Genomic DNA, 13,292 nt, shown 5'->3' with positions numbered 1-13,292 from the left:
CATGGAATGGGTTTCCATAGCCGGGCAGCTGCATCCAAGCCTTACATCACCAAGTGCAATACAAAGCATTGGATGTAGTGGTGTAAAGCACGCCGCCACTGGACTCTAGAGTAGGGGAGACGTGTCACGCTTCTCTGTCTGGCAATCCATTAGACGTGTCTGGGTTTGGGGGATGCCAAGAGAACAGTACTTGCTTGACTGCATTGTACAGGTAATCTTACAATCAGTCTTACCTATAGGTAAAAAGAATATCTCCTAATCATGCACCGTTTAGTAAATATTCACAATTATTGCAGTCAGTGACTTACAGGCACATGCACACTGTTCAGGAGTGCTTCGTTTCGAAGGAAAGTGGGCCATAATGTGCTTGTGTGTTTTTTACTTTACTACCACTTTAATAAAAATCAGGAGATGAACAATGTGCACAACTGCACAGTGGGGCTGGTGTAATAAGGTTCGTAGAATCGGGCCTTGTGATTGTTTTTTTTTGTTTTTTTTTAGATTTCATCTTGTTTTTAGACATATTGCTAATTTTTTGGTTAACCTTTATTTATGCACATGTTTTAGCAGAAATACAATTCATGAATCATGATTGCCTTGACTGCAGAATTGAGTATTTTTTTTGCTAATTACACAGGGCTGCATGCAAATAAATCCGGAAAAATAAAATTGTGCAAATCCCAAATGTTAGAGATTCAATCCCCACTAAGAGTAGATTTGACTCACCGTCTTCAGTCCTTTGATTCTGTGTTGTTAGAGGGTTTGCACTGTAAATGATATCAAACAAAACAGTGGAATTCTCCATCTCTAGCCTACCAGATCAGCAGTCTGTGTGTGTATTCCCAGCTGTGTGCTGGCCTCTGTACCATGCTGTTTAGGAGGCCTCCACTATTTTAGGGTGGTTTGAGTTGGCTCACCAAAAATGGGAATCCTTGTAGCCCTGGAAGTTTTCTGGTGTGGAGTGAGCTTCAACTTTTTACCTGTTCAACTAAAGTGCATGAGTATGCATTTAGCTCCACTTCACCTGAATAGTTTTTTGGGGCCTTTACCTCCTGTGTTGGACACTCATTTTCCAGAAACCAATCTAGCATATAATCTGATGGGGCAATGTTGCCTCAAGTCTACCCTTTGCATTATTCTTTTCCAAATAACTCACCATCGGGACCCTGGCAGCTGTCTGGTCTAGTTCCCAGGCACGAATGTGTTTATTATGTTTATTGAGTAGGAAGTTTACAATGTATTATAAGGTGAGATGGCACAGATTTTCAACATACCAGTCTCTACATAGAAAGCTCCACTAGCACAACACCCAGAGCGCCAGGCACACCCAATTTATAGCTTACCCAAACATTAACATGGGTTACATGCATGTTGATATAATACAGTCTTGAAGAAACTCTACGGAACTGTCCCAGGTTTTTAAGATTTTATTATTAGCTGAATGAGTGCTGTCAATCAGTACTGTACATTTCAAAATACCTTGCCCTTTGTGGTAAAATATGTTAGTTCTACTACTAGTTTGAAGAACATTTCAGCTGTATTCATTGTGTAATGACAGAGTGGTGTGACCTGGAAACTGCTTATATTTCAGATGTCGCTTCAAAACTATTAGAACATGTGAAGTAGACTTCTAAGATTTGGTGAGGGAACTTCCTAGAATTTATAAGTACAGAATAAGTATAGATTCTCTTCTAAGAAGACAACTTGACTGTGCTGTGTAAAAGATTACGAATTGTCCTTTTTCCTATCCGGAAAAATTTGAAGCTTACACCATCTCTTTTCTGAGAAGGGCATGATGTGAACCATACCTTAGTTCAGATGAAATGGGCCTGTTCTGTTTCCTGCACCTGCAGTAGTCCCTGTTAGATCTGACCATACAATGATGATGACAGACTATAAACATTTATTCTCTGATTTCTAGATTTTAGTTCTTTGGAAAGGTAAAAAATATATTTCTTTTTGTATCCTTTTTATACAAATAAAGCTGGCTATACACTGTATACATTTTGTACAGTTCAAAAGGAACCAGCCAAAGTTGGCTCAGTGAGTGGCACTGTTAGCTACCTCCTACTCAATGTCTCTCAAATGAAAAAATCAAAAGAGCCATCAGAAAATCACCAGCCCACCTTTCCTCCTTTTCCAATCAGAGATTGTTTACATTCATTCAGAAAATGAAAAGCATTCTACAAATGGTGTACGAATGGCGCCGGTGCTGAGTGGCCAACCACCTTTGTTCATATTGCACCAGGCTGGCCGCTCAGAAGCAAGTGGAGATTACTGTAGTAGCGGTGTCTACTTCAGTGATTTCCGGCTTTCAGGGGCATCGGCCAAGTATGGCATATACATACTTACATTGGTCCAAGCTGGACTAATGTACAATGTGAAAATATACCACGCCTGGAAATCTTCTATAAGAATATATATTTGAATAGGATGTTATTTTAAAAGTTTAGTGTCATTTCAAGCAAATCACTTTTTGAAAGTTTTCTTGTCAGTAACAGAACTTCCTGTTGAAGACTGACAATGCTAAATCACCCTTTAAATTTGTTGCAGCATTGTCAGTCTGCTGTGTGAACTCCTTTAAGTCGCTGTTGGTCTCACTTTCAGTTCTACGGCCCAATAGCTACCTGAAGAAACACATACAACAGACAGGTAATGCTGCTATTAATTTGTGAAGCAGAGGCTTAGCGTCATCTGTCTGCAAATGAAGTGTAACTCTCAACAAATGATTTGTCAAGAAAACTGTACAGTGTGAGACATGATGCCAAACATGCTAATTTTGTCCAAAAGAATTAGTTTCTGGATAATACCATTTATCTGTCATGCCTAAAGTGGTATTACACCTAAAAGCAAACATTGCAGCTTACCAATTGGATGTAATGGCCGCATTAGGCTCCATGCACAATAGATCCTAGAAGCTATTATCAGCAATTTTTTTTCTGCTCCTAGAAGCTAAATAGTGTTCTCCTATGTGTCCATGCACACTGCTTTAGGCTATTAGTATTTCTTTTCTTTAGAGCAGAAAAACACATTTTTGAGTGTTTTTCCAGCAGAAAAAAAACGCTAAACGCTCCTAAATGCTGCTAAATGCTTTTTTCTGGCTTTTTTTCCCTCTAAACGCTAATGCTCCTAAACGCTTCTGAACGCTATTAACACGCTACTAAGAAATGGTATTACCAATGTTTTTTATCCAACGTTTTCCCAGCATTTTTTGAGCTTAAACAAAAGCTGTCCTGCAAATGTATCAGTTAACCACTTCCCGACCGGCCGTTGCATATAAACGGCTGGACAGTGGCAGTGCAGGGTCGGGTGGCCATTTATAAACGGCCTCCCCGCACCCTGCTTGTGCGCGCTCCCTGGGAGCGCGCAGCACCGCAATCTGGTGCCCGCTGTGTCCTCCGGACACAGTGAAACACCGATCGTCGGACGGGACCTCTGTACGAGGTCCCGATCATGTGATCACTGATTGGCCAATCAGTGATCACATGCAAAGTAGTAACCAAGATGTCACTTGTGACATCATTGCTTACTACATGTGAAATCTGTGAATGATCACAGAGGTCACATGGTACAAGGCTATTCACAACAGCCTTGTACCATGTGACAAGCTGTGACCAATCACAGCTCACTCAGTAGTTCTCAATGGCTGCAATAATGCAGACAGAGAGAAAGAGAAATGATTTATTTTACATCCTATATGGGTATAAAAGCAATCACTGTAAAAAAAAAAAAAAATCTTCATCACCCCCCACAATTAGTACAGTGTTACCATAGTGACACTGTACTGCTAGGGTGACAGTACGTAAAAAAAAAAAAAAAAAATAATAATATAAAAAAACAAAATAAAAATGTAAAAAAAAATGTTTAAAAATTATAATTTTTGGTTATAAACTAATTTGGATTTTTTTTTACTAAAAAGATAACGGAATAAATTGTGGCCAAGATTTATGATGAAATATTATTTATTTGCAAAATTTAATTAAAAAAATACTTTTTTTCAAAATTTTTGGACTTTTTCATTTACATAGCAAAAAAAATAAAAATCCCAACGGTGAATAAATACCACCAAAATAAAGCTTTATCTGTCTCAAAAAAATGGTAAAAAAAATCATTAGGGTACAGTGTTGCATGACCGCGCAATTGTCATTCAAAGTGTGATAGCGCTGAAAGTTGAAAATTGCCCTGGTCAGGAAGGGGGTAAAAGTGTCCGGTCTGGAAGTGGTTAAGAGTGCTGAGACAAACCATTTACCAATGACAGGGGTGCTTATAATGGTGAGCTATAAAGGTGTGTTTATTTATGTAAAACATTTATCCCAAAAGAAAAAACTGTTGCTACAACTGCTTGTGTAACTGCTTCTCGACCTTTTGGCTAAGATCAAGTGTAGTATGTGTTCTTGTCAGTGTCCAGTAGGGGTGCTGCCCTGTCATTCTTGGCGAGGATGGCTGGCTGTATAGTACCTCTGCTGTTTTGATGGGGGCTCTGAAGGTTAGTACCGGCTGGAAGAGAACCGAGGCGCCAACAGGCTGTTGGGGCCTGGGAGTAATTCCCCCAGGAAAACTGGAGGGGCCCAGTTCCTCCTGAGTTGAATGGCGGTGGGACCAGATTTACACCGGGTTGAATTTCCTCTTATGGTTCAGTGCATGGTAAAACAATTAAAGGCCCAGGTGTTAATGATCAACAAGTTATGCCCACATTCACACTAGTGTAGCACATGAATGCTGGCAAAATCATGCAATATAACATGCACTCGCAAAACAAAAGAAAAGCACGTTGCGCTTGTGGTGCCTATTTGCACGTGAGTATGTGGAAAATGTGCCAACCTCAAACAGGTGTGTGAGCCTCTTTGCCACATTGTTGTGCGTAGGGGCTGCCTAAATGTGAAGCGCAATGCGCTACAGTAGTGTGTATGGGCACTAATGTGTAGGTTCATCTACTATCATTGAAGTGTTACTAAACCCACAGCAGTACAATCAGCCTGTATATGCAGTAAAGCATGCTTGGTATACTCACTGTGGAACCTAAGGGGTTAATCCTCCACATTGTGTAAAAAGGAAGTTTGATCCTTTGTTCTCTGATTCTCTTCTTCTTCCATTGTCCCCTAAATATCTCTTGATAGAGTAGAGATTGGGAGTCACTCTGCACATGCTCAGTTTGGTGTGTATTGCTAGACAGGTTTGTTTTTTTTTCTTGGGAGAGTGCATGTGATCAGCACAGGGCCAATCAGCATTCTCCAGACAGAGGGTCAGGGGTCCTGCATCCTCCTAGAGGAGAATGAAAACTCCTCCTGCAAGCTTTAATTATTGCTCTGCTGAACACTGATAGAACACTGCGCTAACTGCTGATGAGAAAAGGTATTTAACAGTTTACATTTACTAAAATAATTGCATTTCCATGTTGTGTGTACTGTGGGAGACCAGATATAGTGAATGCAGGGTCCTGGGTTTAGTAACATTTTAAATGAAGCAGAGTAAGCTATGCAGGAGGAATGAACTTGGATGGTGACAGCAGTCACTGTACAAAACAGAGGGTGAGTCCCTCTAGCAGGGTCACAGAGTAGTAAAAACCTGACAGGGGTTCTAACACTTCCCTACTAAATACTGATGGGTTTTGTTGAGTGGAAATTCATCAACGCTGATTTAGATTTACAACCCTGTAAAATTAGTTTTCTGGTGGAAATCCATGCTAATTATTACTTATCTAAAATCTTCTATCTGTGAAGTCAAGAGTCTGTATAAGTGATGTGGTAGAGAGCACTCTTCCTTTTAGACAGTGAATTGAATCATCATTCTTCGAAGGTGGCAGAATGACTATTACTTTCCTTTTCTGATGATACTTTTATGTCTTAAACTAAAACAGTCTTCTTTTTCACATTCATTTATTTATTTATGCACTTCTAAACCACAGTGTTTTCCATTCTGGGTATGACATGGAAAAAAACACTTGCCGTGCACCGACCACAGGCCTAGCTTGCTGATCGGTTAGTTGCACGTTTCTTATTTTGGAAACTCTTCTTCAATCCCCAATGTGGTGTACAAAGCACAGAACCAAAACCATTCTTCTGAGTGTTAATGTAAACCTTTAACCACTGTACTGCCAGATACATCTTATTATTTTCATGTATACACGCTCGCTATATTTTATATACAGTGGGGCAAAACAGTATTTAGTCAGCCACCAATTGTGCAAGTTCTCCCACTTAAAAAGATGATAGAGGCCTGTAATTGGCATCATAGGTAGACCTCAACTATGAGAGACAAAATGAGGAAAAAAATCCAGACAATCACATTGGCAAAGGCTAGGCATAAAAGGCTTGCAATATACCTGTTACAAGTGGCCCTCCAAAATTTATTTGGGCGCTACAAAAAAATCCATTGACAGTTTTCTGCAGTACCAGAAAAAAATATAGAGCATCTTATACTTCAGCAAGACCACAGACATTAGAGCCAGAAGGTGTAAGGAGACTCACAGAAAGGTATTTGTTTGTGCCCCATCCCCTCCATGTTAGCCATTAGAAACCCAAGGCAAAAATCTCACATGTGCATAAAAAAAATGGAAAAAGGTTTGAAACCAGTTACTATTGTCCCAACGGTCCATCCAATTCAGACCCCTGCATCCACCCTTGTATTGAAATCTGCCACACTGTCTAACATTATTAGAAACCGGCCATTATAGTGCAAAACCAAGGGAGGGTTGCGGTTTTCCTATTTATGTTCCCTTTTTTTAATTATTATTTTTTTGCACAGCATTTATATAGTGCCAGCAATTTATCCACCTCTAAAAACTAACATTTTAGAGGTGGGGGTCTGTTTTCCAACGACAGTCATTATAGGGTATTTTGAACCTTATTACACTGCAAATTGTCTGTAATTTACAGTACAGAGTGTATGGTACCTGATAATTCGATTTTTATTAGTTGTCCTAAAGGCAAAATGTGTACTATTGTTTCTTAGGTCTACTATGGGTACAACAATAATAATGCACTCATATGTGGCATCCCCATGTATGACAAGAACAGGAGAATTTATTTTAGGTTGTTCTTTTGGTGGTTGGTCATGGTAATGGCAAAAAAAAACATACAGTTAAATTCTGGAAAATATTTTCTACTGTTTTAGGGCAGTTTTTCTTTGATAATGAGACAAAATCAAGAGATAGGCTTTATTCATACTAGTGCTGTGGCCCATACATTGCTTTGTTTACGTGACTGGAGCACCAAGGAGGAAAGTCGTGGAGGGACAGAGGTACATGGTGTAGGCCTGGAGTGTGAACACTTCGGAGTTCTGTGGATGCAGGCAAGATTTGGCAGAATGAATCTATATGCGCCTTAAAGGTACCATAAGCCCCCATTAACTAGAGCAAAGGGAAGTACGAGCAGAGAGGCCCTAGTGGTCTGGAGGTGAAGGAGGATTGGAGTACTGTCTGGAATCTGGATTATCATATACATGCAATATGATACTTATCTGGAGGTGAGCGTTCTGTGAGCACATAGATGGCACTTCAGTGTGTAACGCTTAGGAATACATCTGTTTGGATATTGGTGTTGGATGATCACTTTTAAGAAGAGTTTATATATATTTTTTAGATATTTTTAATATCACATTATGGACTTGATGGACTGAGTAATAATATTTGGTGGACTTTATTTTCATTAAGTACACATATGTTTGATGTTTTTTGTGAGGTATATCTATGTGCATCACAAGTACATTTCTATTATAAGGAATATACATATACACATATTTTTTAGCAGCTCAGCATCGCATGTTGCACAATTATTCCATTGTTACGTTTACATTAGTGTGGGAACACATTTTCAGGGATTTATTTATTTAGTCACTTATTTTTTGAGATAGCACAGGAGTTGCACATCTCACTTTAATCAGCAATTACAAATGCTGTAGCTGCTGACTTTTAAAAATCAGGTACTCACCAGTCCTTGGAGTCCAGCACTGTCTTCCTGCAGACGGTTTTACTTACTGCTACAAGTCTCAGATACTACCATCTTGGATATGAGAGCAAGCGGTGGCTTCCTGAGAAACCACATTCAGCTCCCCACTGTGCATAAGAGAGCGTGCCCAATGTGAGGGGTCCTGCAGCCTCCTGGGATATGTCACATGTCCCAGGGGGCTGCGGGAGGGGAGGAGCCAGGGCAAGGAAGTAGGAGCGGTTGCTGATAAAAATCAGTACTCAACCCCCCCCCCCAAAAAAAAAATGTTTAACTCTGCTACAGGCTGGGGGAGAAGGGAGCGAACAAGTGGCACTTCACTTTTTGAGTGAAGTTCTGCTTTCACCAATTAAGGATTAGTTCTTTTATAAAATCTTGCGTGTTGAGTTGTTTACATGTATTTTTTGTACTTTTCCAGACTTTGGAGCCTTTGAGCTTTAGAAATAAACATGAAAAATGCCTTCTTTCATCTTGAAAAATCTTTGCTGTAGTGCTTCCTTTACAATGTAATCCTCTTTATGGGTTTGGGAGGCTTTGAACTTTGAATTTTGGAACATAGAGGGAAATGTAATTACTGAATTTGGAGATTTGGAGACAGCTATTGTGTATGTGGCTTCATGGCTTCTAGGGTTTCTGGGTTCTTTGGAAGATAACAAACTGGATGTGCAGGAACCTTAGTGGAACTGTGGGCAAAATAAAAAATGACATACTCTATATGATGCAGTCCATCAATAGCAGTAACACAGTAAAATATACTTTTATTACCAAGTCCTCCTGCCATTAAGTCTGTTGACTTAAAACATTCTTTAACAGATCAGCTGTCCAGCAAAAGTGTCAGTTAGACTGCTAGAAGAAACCATTTACCACTCACAAGGGTACTTTCAATGGTTAGCTTTCCTGTAAATAAAACCTTTGTCTCAAACTGTTCAAAAAGTGTTTGTTGGAGTTAGCCTGTGATTTGTTAATCTCTTATGTAAAGTCCATCTAAATCTACTAGCACATGTAACACTGCCGCCTCCACAGGTTGACAATGCTGCTTTTCCATGTTGGCTACATTGCTCCTTTTTTTACTTTTTTATTATAGTGACACAATTGGTTTAAAGTATAACTAAAGGCATTTTATAGAATAGCAAGAAGTTAGAACCTCTGTCAGGTTTTATTGTGTCTCTTTACCTGTTCTGATCACCAGTGTCATGGGGAATAACAGTGGGGATAAATCCAAGATTTTGAGTTTCCACCAGAACAGGAATAGATGGGAAATGCTCCAGTGGTGACACCTTGATGATTGTCTAAGAGGGGACTGAGGGAATCCCTCACATTGGAGAGATATCCTCTCACTTTCTGTTGAGTCTACAAGACAGGAGGAGATATCTAAAGAAACACATACTGCAAAAAATACTGTCAGTGGTTTAAAGTAGAATTCTAGGTTTAATTTCACATATTTCTCCTGGGCCAATATGGTCCAAACAAACAATTTCCATCACAGATAGATGAAGCCGCTATGTCTGCTGTAATGGACTGTAGTAGCATTAGCTACATAATGCAAGTGGCACTGTGTTTAGTGAGTACTTCTCTGACATTCAGGAGAAGCTTTGAATTTTTATCAATGAATACAAGGCTTCCTCTGATTGACTGAGGTGGAGAGGTAGGCAGATGATGTCACGATTTACACATAGACCAAACTTAACAAGCCTTGTAATCATTGAGACCGAACAAAGACAACAAAAGGTGAGATGTTCGCTTACTTTGAGGAAATCTCTTCTTGTGCTTCCAGGACAGAAAGTGAGGGGTGCTACCCTTCCCCACTCTATCCAAACAAAAAGTAGTTTTACTTTTATTCCGCCCACAACATTCCACAGAAACTGCCCTACTAAAACTCACTAATGACCTACTAACTGCTAAAACCAATGGCCATTAGTCCATACTCATACTCCTTGACCTTTCCGCTGCCTTTGACACAGTCAACCACCTGCTCCTCCTCAGTAAACTCCACTCCACTCTATCGGCCTCTGTGACTCTGCTCTCCAGGTTCTCCTCTTACCTTTCTCAGCGCACTTTCAGTGTCACATAAAACTCCTCCTCCTCCGCTCCGCTTCCTCTTTTGGTTGAGGTACCCCAAGGTTCTGTTCTTGGGCCCCTCCTTTTCTCTCTCTATACCTCCTCCCTGGGCCAACTGATAACCTCCCATGGCTGCCTATACCACCTCTATGCTGATGACACCCAGATCTATCTCTCTGCTCCCCAGCTCACCCCCTCAATCTCCTCACGTATCACAAATCTGCTAAGCGACATATCAGCATGGATGTCACATCACTACCTCAAACTCAATCTTTCAAAAACTGAGCTTGTAATATTTCCTCCTCCCCGATCTCCCACTCACTACCATTAAGATCAACAGCACAACCATTGGTCCTTCCCCTCATGCCAGGCTACTAGGCGTAATCCTAGACTCTGACCTCACCTTTGGGCCCCACATCCACTCACTGGCTAATTCCTGCCACCTCAACCTCTGGAACATTTAAAAAATCCGCCCCTTCCTGACCAATGACACCACAAAACAACTTGTCCATGCCTTGGTTATATCCCGCCTCGATTACTGCAACTCCCTCCTCACTGGTCTACCGTTACACAGGCTATCCCCCCCTCAATCTATTATGAATGCTGCTGCTAGACTCATACACCTTAACAACCGACTGCTGCCCCTCTCTGCCAATCCCTCCACCGGCTTCCATTAACCCAGTGTTTCTCAACTCCAGTCCTCATGGACCCCCAACAGGTCATGTTTTCAGGATTTCCCTCAGATGAAACAGCTGTGGTAATTACTAAGGCAGTGAAACTGATCAAATCACCTGTGCAAAATAATGGAAATCCTGAAAACATGACCTGTTGGGGGTCCATGAGGACTGGAGTTGAGAAACACTGCATTAACCCAACGTATAAATTCAAAATACTAACCACAGCTTACAAAGCCATCCACAACACAGCTATATTACCAACCTCATCCACAGATACCACCCAAATCGCCCACTCCGCTCCTTCCATGATTTCCTCCTCTCTAGCTCCCTCATCACCTCCTCCCACGCTCGCCTCCAGGACTTCTCCAGAGCCTCTCCCATCCTCTGGAACTCCCTACCACAGCATGTCTGGTCAGCCCCCACCCTGTCTGCCTTTAGGCGATCTTTGAAAACCCACTTATTCAGGGAAGTCTACCCCACCTCCACCTAAGAACTATACTTGAATCACCTCCATCAGATCACCCCCCGCAGCTATCACTTTTTGTATCATCTCCCCCTTCCTTTAGATTGTAAACTCCACGAGCAGGGCCCCCTATTCCTTCTGTACTGAAATATATTGTAATTGTATTGTCTCCCTTACATTGTAAAGCGCTGCACAAACTGTTGGCGCTATATAAATCCTGTATAATAATAATAATTCCTTGGTCTTTAGCAATCTCTTACTTAAAGGAACAACACTAAAGGTGAATTCTCACTTGCGGCAGCCCTTGAAAAGCCATCAGTTTTGGATCAGTTTTCAGAGGCATTTGATGGGATATGGAGTTGATTTGTCGTCTCGTCATCTCCTGTTTTAACCCTGAAAAAGCAAACTCACTATGCACAATTATGTGCAATGCATGCGTGTGCAATGTCGCCATTGTTCACTTGAATGGGTCATGTTCGGCCGAAGTATTGCATAGCATGTGTACAACCCGGGTGCATAATGTTCAAATGGGCAATTAGGGGGTGGTAATACCGTGGCTCCCTCCACTAGATGAACAAACCTTGAAAGAAAATACTAATTGCTTGTGCGGTGAGTTGTGTTTTATTATTGCCTAAATACAACATATCTAAAAGTGCAGCGCTGCAACTTTAGATATTTTGAAAACGTCAGTTGGGATTGTTGCCTCTTCCCTTTAGTGCTAGCAGTTATCTGGAATAATTGCTTTATGTTTGCTTCTTATATGTATGCGCTCGCTTGCATATTTCTTTGATAAATACAATATATATAAACAATATAATAAATGAAACAATACCTCCCAGAAATTGAATGTACTTTAAAATGTGGAACAGATAAAGTCCTACTGCTGCAGGTTCTGGGAATATTTTCAGAACGTGTATTTTTGGCTATCTTGTGGCCCTAAAATAAGGATGTGAAAAACACTGAAACGTGTCCAGATTTGTGAGAGATAACAGGGGGAAACCAAGTTCATTTAAGCTGATGCTAGCTGAATTGCCACATCTGAATACTGCATGCACAAAATGATTCATGAAGTTAGGAACTGTTGGGCTGTCAGCTGATATACAGTAGGGGAAAACAACAGCATTTCACAGTTTATGAATGACAAAGTAAGGATCTTTCTAACCCCAAAACCAGCCATATTGTTGTCACAATCATTCAAACTAGGTTGTATCATTGGAGGCACCATGCTGAGCTGGTAACCACAACTGTGCATCGTGCCAGATCGCACTTTGCACAGAAATAGGAGTTGGCTACATGTGAGCTGAAAACAGAATTGGGACCCCTTACAGCAGACCATATTTTATAATGCCCTTTTCTTTTGGATGTGTATTTAAATATCCAGGAGTGGCTGGGTAAGACTCAGATAAAGAAAAAAAAATGGATCCAAATGATTAAATATTGTGCTTTGGTGTTGCCCTTCCCTGCACAGCTACTCTATGTATTGGTCCATGAGCACCCTTTGGTAAACAAAGTCCTGCCAATAACAGTGTGATAGTTGGCCATCTACTGCTATTTTACAGGACTTTGTAGCCAAACCGCACCAAAAGAAGGTCGGAGAAGAAAACATAATCACATAGATCCAAATCTTTCTTTGTCTCTGCACACCCTTGGCAGTTTTCTCTGACAGTCTGACTAGTCTTCTACTTGTTTGTCAGTTTTGTGTACGTAAATTGTAAATTGTAAGTGTGAGGTCAGTTTGTGCTTTGCTTTTTTATTTTCATCTCAAACACCCACGTGTAGTAGTCTTTAGGCACATTTCATGTCTATGCATTTTAGTATGGTCTGTCTTAAAATAATCATGTTACTGCATTTTTTTTTTGGTTTCCAGCAAATGCATCTTTCAAAGTAATTGATGATATCGCAAATAAAAAACACTGCAAGAAATGCAGAGGTGTGAATGATCCCATATTGAGCAATTGCCTTTGGTTTAGTTATACTGTTTTATAATATTATCCCCCCCCCTTTTCCCCTCCATCTCCTAGAGATAAGAAAATATTTGGGAGCAGGTGTTGGAGGTGGGGTTGGGGAGTACATGATAAGTGCAACTAGCAAAAAAAACTAGCAAAGAAGTATGCGGCTTCCATGAAAATGTCAATGTAATACTTACCTCCT

General features: G+C 40.6%; 1 protein-coding gene and 1 pseudogene across 2 annotated transcripts in view; both read left to right on the top strand.

Moving 5' to 3' along the window:
* SH2B3 (SH2B adaptor protein 3) overlaps positions 1-13,292 on the top strand; it is a 182,522-nt gene that overhangs the window by 66,946 nt on the left and 102,284 nt on the right. The gene's annotated exons all lie outside the window — the stretch shown is intronic.
* LOC149473490 (U2 spliceosomal RNA) lies at positions 4,350-4,463 on the top strand (annotated as a pseudogene).

The sequence above is a fragment of the Staurois parvus genome, unplaced genomic scaffold (genome assembly GCF_062004578.1).
Source record: "Staurois parvus isolate SC_StPar_1 unplaced genomic scaffold, SC_StPar_1.0 ptg000014l, whole genome shotgun sequence".
Lineage (NCBI taxonomy): Eukaryota > Metazoa > Chordata > Amphibia > Anura > Ranidae > Staurois > Staurois parvus.
This window is presented reverse-complemented; position numbering and strand designations above follow the sequence as displayed.